The sequence below is a fragment of the Salvia splendens genome, chromosome 1, assembly GCF_004379255.2.
Source record: "Salvia splendens isolate huo1 chromosome 1, SspV2, whole genome shotgun sequence".
In the NCBI taxonomy this organism is placed as follows: domain Eukaryota; kingdom Viridiplantae; phylum Streptophyta; class Magnoliopsida; order Lamiales; family Lamiaceae; genus Salvia; species Salvia splendens.
The window spans coordinates 29859913-29874826 of record NC_056032.1 but is presented as its reverse complement, the minus strand read 5'-3'; the positions used below and the strand labels follow the sequence as shown (position 1 = coordinate 29874826).

Here is a 14914-nt window from a genome sequence, read left to right as displayed (position 1 = left end):
CGCGCGGGTGGAACCCGCGCGACGTTGTATCGCCTCGTTCCGTGACTTCGCTTTCCAAATTTTGATTAGGGTTTCCAAATCATTGGATTCAATTTTGAAAATAATTCAAGGCAAATATGAAAATAAGGTTTGAATATATCTTTTGTGGATTTTATATATTATATGAGATTTAATTATGAATTAAATTATGGATTAATTAGATTTTTTCCTTATTTTATGGATTTGTCGGGATTTTAATTCCTAGATGAATCCTAGTTAAATTTGGATAATGACAATCTAATTTTTTTTTATCTATATCCTATATATTAATGTGAATTTATCCCTAGACAAATCGTATTTGGATTTAGATAATGATAATACTATTTTATTCTTATCCTATGAATTTATATGAATTTATTCATAGATAAATTCTTGATGGATTTGAATTGTAATAATATAATATTTTATCCTTATCCTATGAATTTATATGAATTTATTCATATATGAGTTCTAGATAGATTTGAAGAATGATAATATAATATTATCTAATTCTTTGGATTTATATGGATTTACTCCATGAATAAATCCTAGATGGATTAGGATTAATATTAATATTAATTTATTTTTATCCTATGGATTTGAATAGATTTAATTCTATTAAGATAAATCCTAGACGAATTAGAATAAACATTAATCCAAGTTATCCTTATCTTTTGGATTTATATCCTAGATAGATTAGGATAAAGATAATATATAAGAAAATCCTTATTTAATTGGATTTGGATAAATTAATTTATCGAAGAAATCCTAAGTAATGTTTGATATATTCTGGATGTATATTCTAAATAGAATTAAGATTTGTATAAATCTTGGTTGTTAGGATTTTATTTTATCTTATGGATTATGATGGAATTGTTTCATCTAATAATATCCTAGTACGATTTAAATAATGATAATCCTAGAGCAACGTTATCTTGAATCGAAGGACTTGATTTTATCGAATAAAATCTAGAATAATCCTAAATGGATTTAGATAGTTAACACGATCTTGATAAATCCTAAATGAATTTGGATAATCATCATGTCACGCCCGCATTTTCCAAGGATAGAAAACATGGTTGATCGCGACTAGGGGAGGATTAAAGAAGCGGGGAAGAAAGGGGAAAACAACACAACTCGACCATAGCTCGAAACAAATGTGAATAGCTCGAATAAAATCAGAGTATCTCAATAATCAACAACTCGAAAATGAATATTATCTCAGCGATATAAGAACTCAGAAGAAGGACAACTACTCAGCGGAAGTATTTGAGAGGAGGAATATGCCACGTGTGAAGACATGACACATTCTAAACACTTAAATTTCTTCAACGGTCTTGCTCAACACCCACCGCACCCGTCACGCTCAACCTGCACATTTTTAAAAAGAAATGCAGGGCTGAGTACTTGATGCACTCAATGGACTCATGCCGAAAACATTTTATAAAAAGTATTTATCATGCCACCATTGAGTGACCTTGGGGTTTTAACATTAGAAATCGCCCAAGACACTAAAATCATTTCCATCGTTAAACTCGAGACTGCGCAGTCATTTTCCCATAGATGTCTACCATATCTGATCTATTGATGACAAGGAACGTGGCCACATTCCAAGTCACTAGACCGACCGACCCAAAAGACGGCTCACGATCTCCATAGGTGTACACTAGCATGAATAGGGACTCACTCCCTAGTCAGACCCGAATTTGATTATCCATTGATGGCAAAAGCCACATCAGATAGGTTTCATAGAATAAAACAAAACACGGCATGACAAATATTCATAGTATTTTCACATAAAAATATACGTAACGCATTGCCCTTATTTAAAAAGAAAGCCCACAAAATACTTAGTTAGAAAGCCCACCTCGTTCTCTTAAATCCTCAACTCGTTTTTTCGCCGTTTTGTTTTCAAATAGCTTGCAAGGAATCACCTCTGGCATTTAAATAACACATAAAGCAACACAATGAATCAAATAAATAAATAAGATACATGCACCCTAATTAAAATCGTTTATCTCATTTCTCGGTTTTCGATTATTCGGCGGCCGCCTAAAGTTCCTCCGTTGGCTCCATATTTCCACCAGGATGTCGGAATAAATTATCAAAAATTATACAAGCACATAACTAAATTCTCGCCTTCATTTCCTCTAAAAAATATATTTATTTCGGACTTAAGATAAAATTCCTCGTTCGTTGAAAAGTTTCGAAATTAATTAAATAACTTCCCAAAATTAATTTATTGGCCCAAGATTATTTATTTTCTTAGCCCACCTTATTTCTCCAATTTATTTAGTGATGCCCAAAAAGAAATAGCCCAAATTAAAATATCCCAATCCTTATTTCTCCTCAATCAATTAACAAGGCCAAATACCTCCACCTCGGCTACCCTTCTCTACCTTCCTCACTTCTCAAATTCCCCCTTATCGGAACTCCCTAACCCGTCGCCTCACTTCCTCCGTCGGTTTCGATTTCTCCGTGGTTCTGGCATCTCCGGTGAGAGACACTAGTCGTGCTCACTCCCGCGCCACCATCAGTTCGTCCCTCCATCGCACCCTGTCGAAGAGCTGCCCGTCGGTCAGCCTTCACTGATTCTGGCGTCTCCGCTGGGAAGGTGCTGCTGGCCGCGTCCACCACCGTCGCTCGGCGCCGCTGCTGTGCAGTCTCCTCGCCGGAGGTCGCCGTCGCAGGGTGAGGCCGCAGCAGGAGACGCAGCGCGGTTCGCCGTGCTGCACACCGCCGTCACCTCTTGATTGTTGTACTACCCCGAACGTGTTCGGGCAGCCTTCGTTCATCACCGAACCAACCCCGAAACGCCCCGAAACCAACCCGGACAACCCCGACATAAGTTGTTAATTTGATTTCATGAATTAAAGTCTGATTCTTTAATTCAATTTGCTTCAATTTATGCTATTAGAAGATTGATTTCATATTGTGGTTATTGTTTTGTTTGATCGGTGATACTTGTTGATTGAGTTATGTGGGGAGTGAAGTATGATATGTATAACAACGATCAAAAGGGAAGGGATTTATACCTTTGGAATTAGGAGAACGAATTGAGATTGCAGGGAGGATTTGGATTCACCGGCTGCTCCATTTTTCCTTTTGCTATCTCAGAATTTGGAGGAAAGGTAAAAATTTGTGGAATGGTTTGGGTATATATATATATTCCCATATAAATTGTAGATTTGAAACTGATATGGATTAGTAAAATAATTATGTGGAGATTTGGTTTGTTGGAGAGATTTTAGGGAGTGGAGATATGGGGAAATCGTTTGGTGATGGGGTTTGGATACATATATTTGACCAAGTAGATGACTACAAATTTGGAATCAATAATTGTTTTTTTTTCTCTTTTTTTAACGGGGTGTTACAATCTACCCACCTTAACAAAAATTTCATCTCGAAATTTGCTTACGTCCTTCGAATGGTTCGCACCTAGCTTGCTCCAAAGTTTCACGCAATTCCAAGAAAAAATTTCATGGTCCACCGGCCTCCATTCGCACTCTCGATCTCCTTGCCTCGTCGTGCCTTGACAAATTAGGGGTTCATCCCAAACTTTCAGATTCTCGTTCGTTTTTGTCACTCGGGAAAGTGATAGATTATTTCAACTTAAAACTACGATTCTCGCTGTCAACTAGGCTTATATTTTAGGTACTCTAAGTTCACAATACATTTCATCACCTAATAGATCAACAAATATCACATTTAAAGTCATTCATACTCCAAATAACAAGTATAATACACAACATTTTCACATCCCATAGCAAAACACTTTCGAACTTCACATTTATATTCAAAACTTTTGAAACAAAATTTCTTTACACTTTCACACTTTCCTCAAAATTTCCACATCTCACTTTTAAAGTAATAGTTTTGACTCAAAATTAAAACGTACTTCCGCATCAACTTTCATTATTTGTATAAAAACACTCCATAGAATAACGCATTATACTTTGCACCTCATAACATAAGTAACATCACACTTCCATAGCTCAATTTTCCAAACGAAAAGTTAAAGCTATTTTTCTCGAAACTCAAAAATTTTTGAACAATTCATAAACACAACATTTTCCATTGATCAAATCTTATAATAAAAGATAAGTTACCTCATTGCATAATATATCGCAAAACACACATATGTATTTTTTTTTTATAACCATAGCTCCTCTATCCCATTGTAAAACATACTTTGTTTTCATAACCATAGCTCTTCTATCTCATTGTAAAACATACTTTGTTTTAATAACCATAGTTATTCTATCCCATTGTAAAACATACTCTTTTTTTTTCATAACCATAGCTTCTCATCTCCTTTCCTGAAAACTTTCTCATAAACAATTTTCATAAAATAAATTACCTCTTTCTTAATTGAGCGTGGCAAAGCGGGATGTTGAGCCTTCAATACACAATTATTATTTTATCTTCTTTTATTTTACTTATTTATTTATTTGTTTAGTCTAGCGAAACGAGTCTAGACTAAGACTGAAAAAGACTATCGGGTCCAGAGTGGAAAGAAAAATTGCTCTGATACCACTTTGTCACGCCCGCATTTTCTAAGGATAGAAAACACGGTTGATCGCAACTAGGGGAGGATTAAAGAACCGGGGAAGAAAGGAGAAAACAACACAACTCGACCATAGCTTGAAACAAATGGGAATAGCTCGAATAAAATCAGAGTATCTCAACAATCAACAACAAGAAAATGAATATTATCTCATCGATATAAGAACTCAAAAAAGGATAACTACTCAGCGGAAGCATTTGAGAGGAGGAATATGCCACGTGTGAAGACATGACACATTCTAAACACTTAAATTTCTTCAACGGTCTTGCTCAACACCCACCGCACCCGTCACGCTCAACTTTCACATTTTTAAAAATAAATGCAGGGCTAAGTATTTGATGCACTCAGTGGACTCATGCCGAAAACAATTTATAAAAAGTATTTTATCATGCCACCATTGAGTGACCTTGGGATTTTAACTTTAGAAATCGCCCAAGACACTTAAATTATTTCCATCATAAAAATCGTGACTGCGCAGTCATTTTCCCATAGATGTCTACCATATCTGATCCATTGATGACAAGGAACGTGGACACATTCCAAGTCACTAAACCGGCCAACTCAAAAGATGGCTCACGATCTCCATAGATGTACACTAGCCTGGATACGGACTCACTCCCTAGTCAGACCCGAATTCGATTATCCATTGATGGCAAAAGCCACATCAGATGGGTTCCATAGAATAAAACAAAACCCGACATGACAAATATTCATAGTATTTTCACATAAAAATATACTTAGGGCATTGCCCTTATTTAAAAAGAAAGCCCACAAAATACTTAGTTAGAAAGCCCACCTCGTTCTCTTAAATCCTCAACTCGTCTTTCCACCGTTTTGTTTTCAAATAGTTTGCAAGGAATCACCTTTGGCATTTAAATAACACATAAAGCAACACAATGAATCCAGTAAATAAATAAGATGCATGCACCCTAATTAAAATCGTTTATGTCGGAATAAATTCCCAAAAATTATACAAGCGCATAACTAAATTCTCGCCTTCATTTCCTCTAAAAAATATATTTATTTCGGACTTAAGATAAAATTCCTCGTTCTTTGAAAAGTTTCGAAATTAATTAAATAACTTCCCAAAATTAAATTATTGGCCCAAGATTATTTATTTTCTTAGCCCACCTTATTTCTCCAATTTATTTAGTGAGGCCCAAAAAAGAAATTGTCCAAATTAAAATATCTCAATCCTTATTTCTCCTCAATCAATTAACAAGGCCCAATACCTCCACCTCGGCTACCCTTCTCTACCTTCCTCACTTCTAAAATTCCCCCAAATCGGAAATCCCTAACCCGTCGTCTCACTTTCTCCGTCGGTTTCGATTTCACCGTGGTTCTGGCATCTCCGGTGAGAGACACTAGCCGTGCTCACTCCCGCGCCACCATTTGTTGGTCCCACCATCGCACGCTATCGAAGATCCGCTACAGCCGTTGCTGGCTGCTGCCCGTCGGTCAGCCTTCGCTGATTCTGCCGTCTCTACCGGGAAGGTGCTGCTGGCCGCGTCCACCACCGTCGCTCGGCGCCGCTGCTGTGCAGTCTCCTCGCCGGAGTTCGCCGTCGCAGGGTGAGGCCACAACAGGAGACGCAGCGCGGTTCGCCGTGCTGCACACCGCCATCACCTCTTGATTGCTATACTACCCCGAACGTGTTCGGGAAGCCTTCGTTCATCACCGAACCAACCCCGAAACGCCCCGAAACTAACCCGGGCAGCCCAGCACAACCCCGACATAAGTTGTTAATTTGATTTCATGAATTAAAGTCCGATTCTTTAATTCAATTTGCTTCGATTTGTGCAATTAGAAGATTGATTTCATATTGTGGTTGTTGTTTTGTTTGATCGATGATACTTGTTTATTGAATTATGTGGGGAGTGAAGTATGATATGTATAACAACGATCAAAAGGGAAGGGATTTATACCTTTGGAATGAGGAGAACAAATTGAGGTTGCAGGGAGGATTTGGATTCACCGACTGCTCGATTTTTCCTTTTGCTATCTCAGAATTTGGAGGAAAGGTAAAAATTTGTGGAATGGTTTGGGTATATATATATTCCCATATAAATTGTAGATTTGAAACTGATATGGAGTAGTATAATAATTCTGTGGAGATTTGGTTTGTTGGAGAGATTTTAAGGAGTGGAGATATGGGGAATCGTTTGATGAGGGGTTTGGAGAAATATATTTGACCAAGTAGATGACTGCAAATTTGGAATAAATAATTGATTTTTTTTCTCTTTTTTTTAACGGGGTGTTACACATCATCCATGATAAAACTTAATTATTTAATTGCTTCTCCCTTGACTAGATTAAATAATTATCGTTAATTATTCAGTGTGTTTAAATGCCTTGCATTAAATGGATTTATCTGTTTATTTGGTGTTTATCTTTTTAAGTGGATTATCTGCCTTATCTGCTTATGTGATAATTATGAAAAAACCATATAAAATATCTAGGCGATAATTACAACAAGTGCGTTGTATATGGTCTCCATCAATTGGTTTGCAAATTTTATGAAGCCAGTTTCTAATATTATTGTCACCCATTATGTGGGGACAATAATCCTACGGAATAGCAAGTTCATATGGGCAGACTTCTCAAATATAAATAGTGTGAACTAGAAAGTAGTTTCTAATATTATCGCCACCCATTATGTGGGGACAATAATCCTAATAAATTACAAGTTTCAGAAGTTCATACAGAATTTATGAGATAGTTTGATTTTGTTATCAGCACATGAGCATTGTTATGGGAATGTGTTGTAGAAGCAAAATTCTGTAATGCTAAATCTGATGGTCGTGCTTAGGCAACATTAGGCGGCCATGCCATTATGTGGTCTCTGGACTATTCGTCGGTGTTGTGACCAGTAAAAATGTTAAAGTTGTGAATGAGTATTGACCTCTTATGGAGGGTACCTGTTTTCAATTTTACAGTTGCAAGATACATAATTGTTTTATGGTTATTTGCGATTATGTATTGAGCATAAGTATGTGATAATAAGTTAATTTGCCAAATCTTCATTATGTCATTCAATATTTTGTCTGCGATACTTAAAGAAAAACTCGAATGCCAAAATTACGTAGACTGGAAACGTGAATGGATAAGATTCTCATCGCTAAAACTTGGAGTTTATATTCAATGATTCATGTCCTCTGATAAGTCGCATTCTAGGCCTTGGTTACTGGTCAGTATAACGTGCGTATTATATCTGCAAAATAGTTGCTAAAGTGTGCAGGAAAAGGGTACCAGTCAGTACGAAAGGAGTCGGATAACTCAGGTGAAAGAACGCCAGAAGGGTGCAATACTGACCAGGATGTATGCAAAAAAAAAGGCTCGAGATGGAGAAGAAGGATTGCTGGGAAGGATCAACCACAAACAAGGGCAAAAGAGTCATTTCACGAAGAAAGTTTACCCTAAAAATCAAGGGCAGGCCTCCCTATAAAAGTAAGCCACTTGGAGAGAATCAAAGGGGGGATCTACATTCGCATTTAGTTAGAGTATTCTCTCTCGGTAGATCAGTTCCTACAGCATTGTCCTACATCTTCTCATTCCTCGCCACAGCCATGGTCACCTGAAGTTCCATCAGTCCGCCGGAGATTCGCCTACCATCGTTCCAGTCAGTTCATTTCGTAGTCGTAGCAGTCTCATCGCCCGGAGTGGCAAAACAATCTTTACTCGCTTTCCTAGTTAATCTTAGTTGTTTCCTTACGTTGGATCTGTCGCAATTTCGATACTTGTTAGCATTTTGAAGTGTTTCGTTTAGATCCAAATGTTTTTATGAAATGAAGTCGTTTTTATGCATCTCTTTCTGTGTGAATCTATTTCATTCTGGCTAGGTAGCGTAGATCTAGTTGTAGCGGTAATTTCTAAATGTTGAAAGCATGATTTCATTTGGAGTTGCTTGATCTGAGATGTTTAGTTGAGTTGCTGTTTAGATTTAAATTCTTGAAGCAATTAAGTGCGAAATCTGAGTTTACGTGATTCTGCCACCTTGCATGTCGTCCAGTATGTGTAGTTCTTGATTTCGCTCGTTTAATCTTCGAATTTTAGTGAGTTAATTTATGGATCTGAATTGTGGAGTTGTTAATCTGTAATTTCATCTATGGAATCTGAGTCTGTTGATTTTGTTCATGCTTGTTGAAGAAGACAACATCCACATCCAAGTTTGGGACCACTTTTGCTTTTTAGTTACTTTTTGCTTTTGTTCTTTACTTTTTATGCTGGTACCATACAGACCTGACAGTGCAGCAACCGAACCACCACTTATTCTCTGATATTCCGTTTAGCCTTTTATAGTAACCATCTACTTTCCACATGTCCCTGAAACACCTTGTCCCCCACTCTCACGTACACAGCCACATGTCGATCACTTTCATACCACCCAGTCAGTAGATTACCACCTTTAATTCCTGTCTAGGTAGAATCTCAACCCAAGCGTGGTAGCTAACCAAACCCCTCCAGATTATCACCACAATTACCAAAGCGTATCCATCTCTGTGGGATTCGACCCTTACCTCCACTATACTAGCCAGTAGAAGTGGGTTGAGGAATTTCTTTGATGACAGGTTCAGGTTGGCTGGGATTTCTATCCTGATCAGTAGGATACATCCTTGCTTAACACGACACCTGCAAGCATGCGAGCTCATCATCCTCCATATCCTCGACATAATTCCATGAAGAATGTTTGAGAATGCTTTTTGCTTGTACTTGACAAGTTCTTTGAGGAATAAGGTCAAGCTATTTTCTTTTAAGTAGCATGACAAGTCTTGATTAGTGACAATGAAAGATGGATATCAATAGAATCTGTCAAGATGATTCGATTGGAATATCCTAGAGAGACAGAATGTTTTGAGGAATCTTTTGATCATTCAAATATTTTCTGACTCAAGTCATCGCCTGAAGTAATAAGAAATGACTAAAAGAAGGTTTGACCGAAAACCTTTAGAATATTAGTCGTTATATTACTGTTAGAGGAAAGTAACATGATAAATGACGAATTCATCAAGGCTGCAGTTTTCCTAAGTCCTAGTTCATTGAACAAAAGGCTAGATAGGAAATAGGAGAGCCTTAATTGTGATCAAAGTTTGTTTATAGCGAGAAGAGATGCTTTGAGAGTTGGATTGACCTTTTAAAGAAGGACAATGACTTACATGGAAATGCAACTTCTAAGTAAGAGTTCTTAATCCAGTTAGGCATTTGTTGCAGTGGGAGCTATTTATGCTCAATTATTGTTTCATGATTGATGTTTATGACATCATAGTATTGAAACAATATAAATTCAACAAGATTGAGTATGAAACAACACATCAACTTCTTAAACAATGAATGATAAAGTATTTATGGCTCTTAGTCTTAAGGCCAAGAAAATACTTAGCTATTATTCAAAACTGATCTAGACTATCAAGATTTTAGCAATTTGTTTGTTAAATAGCTTGACAGTCGAGAATGTATGTTTGATGCACTATGAGTTAGAATCATTTGATTCAGAATATTTATAGAAGTGCGACATAGAAAGACTAGCAAGTCTTAATAGTTTACACCATAAGAAGACGAGCAATGGGTTATGATCAGTAGTGGGAGTCTAATCTCCATTGACGAATCCAAGCATTCTTCTAAAGAATGGGATAGTTATGTAAGAAGGAATCGATGTCTTTCTAAGACAAGCTTGATTAAGTGATGAGTTGTACTCATGAAAATCTTATCATTGATGGGATAAGCGTTAGATACAACGAGTTCCACATTAAAGAAACTACAAACATCAGTACCTTCTACAAAACATCAATCATGAAACAATAATATTCTAATATTTTCTATGAAATAATATTCTAATATTTTCATGTTGTTCTATTAATACCGATACCATAATTGAGTTGCGATAAACTCTCACATATTGATAAGTCATGGTGGCGTCTAATTAAATAAAAAATATTAATATTATTTGCATAGACTAAGAAATACTAAAATTTCTGAAGTATGTTCTTTTAGTAGATAGCAATAAACAATATATTTCGAGTTAATCCTTTAAGTGTTTTACCAAACCAGTGATACTAATCTCTTCTTAGGTAAGAGAGAATTATCACAAACACTACAACCATACCAATAGGTAGCCAAGGTCTATCTAAGTTGTGAACTCATTTTTCTTCTTACTTGATCTGGTCAAGTTCCCTACTGAAGAACCCATAAGAAATCATCAGATTCCCCTGCTTTAACTTTCTTAGTGAGAAGCCTTAGACTTGTTTATTTATATTTCAATAAATAAATCATTATATATTATATTATTTATTCTCATAATTAGGTAAACAAGTGGACGTGGTATTTCTTGTATACATGCACAAGCTAACTGTATTAAGCCATGTACGCTCGAAGCATATTTTATTATACAAACCCCAGCAACTATTTCATGCAATTCTCATTTTCTCTATTCTAATCTAATAAACTAGAGCAAAAAAACGTCTCTATTACTAGTTAAATATTTGGATTAACCAATTCTCATATAAACATTGAAAGTATTTTGCAAAGAACACAATTAGTTAATGTAACTTGAATTATGATTCTACTTAATGAGTAATTTACATTATGATTCTCCTACGAATCGACGAGGCTAGCGACTTCTCAACGTGTTCTTCATGCTTTACCGTGAATCTTATGATATGTTCCCTAACTTCTACTATAATATTTGTGTGGGCGGGATCCGGTTATAATAAGAGAACATGAACAAAAGAAATAATCAAAGTATGTAGATGCTGATTTTCGAAAATACCCTGAGTGAGATCAACTTAGATTTTTATGGAACAAGCTTCGACAAACTGGATAAAGGCAATGGAAGAGCTTCAATAGAAGACTATTCAGAAAGGGATAGAGAGATTATGATGTAGAGAATAATGCTTATACTATTGCGTGTGCAGTGTGTAGAATGCATGGCGTGGCTACCCTATTTATAGGTGTAGTCCACTACATAGGCTATTGGTTAACACAAACATAATGTCTCATTATACCTTGACTGTAACCGTTGGGGGTTACAAACGTTACCGGAGCTAGAGGTTGAACCAGCACGAGACGTATCTGAACACGGCGTGTGTCAAGTTTCACTCACGGACGGTGACATCCAACGTGTCAACCATGTTTTCTTTGCTGGATTGTTACGGACGTTCTCCGTAACGAGGCCGGATGGCTAACTTCTCGGAGAGATAAGGTGATCGAACCTTCGACGTGCTCGAAGGAAAGCTCACGAATTGCTGATTTTCGGACGTTCTCCGATGAACAACAATTTGGAAACGAAATATGATATTCTTGTTACTCAAGACAAGTTTGTGGAAAATAATATATTTATTGAATTCATAAAGTGATAACAATAACTCCTATTTATAATGCTACTGACTTAATGAACAAGAAAATAAAGATATAGTAATAGATATGCAAATCCCTAATATATCTAAACCAAATAATAATAATAGAAAAAGGATCTAAATAAAATCTGAAAAAGAGGCTCGTATCAACTCCCCCGCGGTTAAAATCAACCTTGTCCTCAAGGTGGGAACCACAAAGCAACGACGAGAGTTGAAAGCAAAAGCTTTGGCGAGGCGTCTCCTCCCGGATCAAACACATATCGAACAACTGAATATCTCCCTTTATCATCTCCAAAAAGGCTCAAATATGGCGTGTCGTTGCGCGGAGGGATGAATCGTGCATCGACGTCGAGTGATGTCGAACGATGAACAATACTTGGAACATCGCCATCAAAGAAATCCACATGGATATAAGCAATTGTCCTTACACTAGTGTAAGCACTTCCTCTCTTAAACCAACAATTCTTCACATCCTTCGATGTTATTTGAGCAACCAGAATATTAGTGTTCGCAACATTGAACGATGCCATTATCTTCTCCACTTCACCAATAGAATCATCCTCCTCTTTATCTTCTAACAATGTCTCTTCCTCATTCCTTTTACTTGAATCATGAAGACCATCATCGTCATCAATTTTATCCACCTCTATAGCTCGTACTTCATCATCTACTAATTTCTTCTCATTGAGCCGCAAGTCAACTTGACTCAACACTTTTGCATCACCCTCAATTCCCAAGTATTTCTCTTCACAAGAAACAACCTTCGTAGCGGAGTGGAGGATCGGGGAACGCAGGCAGGAGGGCGGGCGTTGGAGCAGGGGCTGCTTCACAGTCGTGGGCAATTCGAGGCAGGCCTCAGCTTGACGGAGGTGAGTCGTAAGATGGCCGCAGGATGGCGATCGTTGCTGATCCATGTGTAGCGGCGGGGGCAGCGCAGCAGCAGGGGCCGGTGGCGCTGCGTTGAGGTGACTTGGCTGTGGTTGTTGGTCGAGCACGTGCTGTGGATGTGCGGGGGTACGGGGGCTTGGGAACGTGGGGTACAGGTGCCGGTTCCGGGTTTGGAGCTGCTCTCGCTGCTGGCCAGTATACGCGCTAGGTGGGAATCGTGACGGCACGTCTGAATCAACGTGAAGAAAGCCCCGGGGGCCGAAAGAGGGGCGCGTCGTGTGTTTTGATGCGGGAGTGTCCGATGTCCCACGATGCGTCGGGCCATAGAACAGTTCTGGCTCTGGTACCGGCTGTGGCGGTGGTTTCGGCAGCGGAGGAGCGCGAATCTCTCCCACACGACAACCAGATGTTCGGGAGGGCTGATCCCAGGAAGTCCGGCGACGCCTCGATCTGGAATAGAAGTCCACATAGTGTTGTTGTTCGGACTCGTCCATCCCCAGGTATCGGTCCTGCGGCCTGTCCCAGCACGTGCGGTGCCGAGGCTCGGGGCGATTGCGGTACGGCACCCGATGAACGTTCTGCTGCGGAAGACGGTCGTCGCGCCAATGTAATGCGCGGGCAGCGTCTCGTCGACGACGGATATCCCCACCACGGTCTCGTCGTCCGTGGATGAAAGGTCGGTGGACATCGTCTTCTGCCGCCCAAGCGTCGCGTGGGGAGTGATACCCTTCGTCATCAAGTTCATCCGAGAAATAGTGTGGATCATGTTCGGGTGCTTCCAACTTCTCCAGTCTGAGTTCCATTCTGTCAAATCGCGCCAAGATCTTCTCCAACCCGGTGGAGAAAATCGCGGCTGTTCCTGCCACATCGTGCGGCGCCTCGGTGGCCGCCTGGAAATCGCGCCGCGGATATCGCGGCTGATCGTCGCCGCGTGAAGCGCTTGTGGATGCGCGGGGCGAAGAGTCTCCGATGAGGACATGTGCATTGCCTCCGGTACGGAGCCCCGTCGGCGGTATACGTTCATCCGATCCAGCCATGGCGAGTACGCAATGGCTGACGGCGGAGGGATGCTGAGCTCTGGATGAAAGCACCAGTTGTTACGGACGTTCTCCGTAACGAGGCCGGATGGCTAACTTCTCGGAGAGATAAGGTGATCGAACCTTCGACGTGCTCGAAGGAAAGCTCACGAATTGCTGATTTTCGGACGTTCTCCGATGAACAACAATTTGGAAACGAAATATGATATTCTTGTTACTCAAGACAAGTTTGTGGAAAATAATATATTTATTGAATTCATAAAGTGATAACAATAACTCCTATTTATAATGCTACTGACTTAATGAACAAGAAAATAAAGATATAGTAATAGATATGCAAATCCCTAATATATCTAAACCAAATAATAATAATAGAAAAAGGATCTAAATAAAATCTGAAAAAGAGGCTCGTATCATGGATCATATTAACTACGTGGCTTGCTGGCTTGGACTAGTAAGGTGGTCTAAAAGGATTAGGTTGGGCCCAACGACTAGGCCCAAAAAATAGCTCAAAGACTTAGCCAAATACCAATTATCAAGATCCTAATACAAGGCACAAGGCCTAAGGAACCTGGTACACGTCGATGACCATGACTAAGAATTAAGTTCAAGGCCCAAGACGCAAGCCACACAAAACAAGTGGCACACGGCCTGACCATAGCCACAACTCATGGGGCATGGGGCACACGGCACAAGGCCATGCCATGCGGCTGCGGCCTCGGCCTCAGCGAAGTGAGGGGGGAGGGCGGCGCACGCGCATAAGCTCTACCATCCATGTTAGTTCACTATAACTATTACATGTAATAATTCAGCCTGTTAAATACATGTTTAATGAGCCTCTCTCCACCAATGTGGGATAATTAACACTTATTAATTAATCATTTATGTTTTTCTATTAGCTTCTTTATAGCCTTATTTTTGTGACCAACTTTTATCCATTATTTCTCACTTAGCGGGAATCGCTTTAGAGAAAATTAATATACTACGATCTTCTAATCCGAACGTAGATCGATCCTATACCATTTAATTTCAAAAATTAAATGTTCTATCACATG

General features: G+C 38.9%; 1 long non-coding RNA gene across 1 annotated transcript; it reads right to left on the bottom strand.

The window, feature by feature from the left end:
* Positions 1 to 1375: 1375 nt before the first annotated feature.
* On the bottom strand, positions 1376 to 3160 carry LOC121805062. Its single transcript, XR_006051251.1, has 3 exons — positions 3054 to 3160; positions 1886 to 1954; positions 1376 to 1389 (listed from the first exon to the last, which is right to left on the bottom strand). It is a non-coding gene; the product is annotated as an uncharacterized LOC121805062 (long non-coding RNA).
* Positions 3161 to 14914: the final 11754 nt, after the last annotated feature.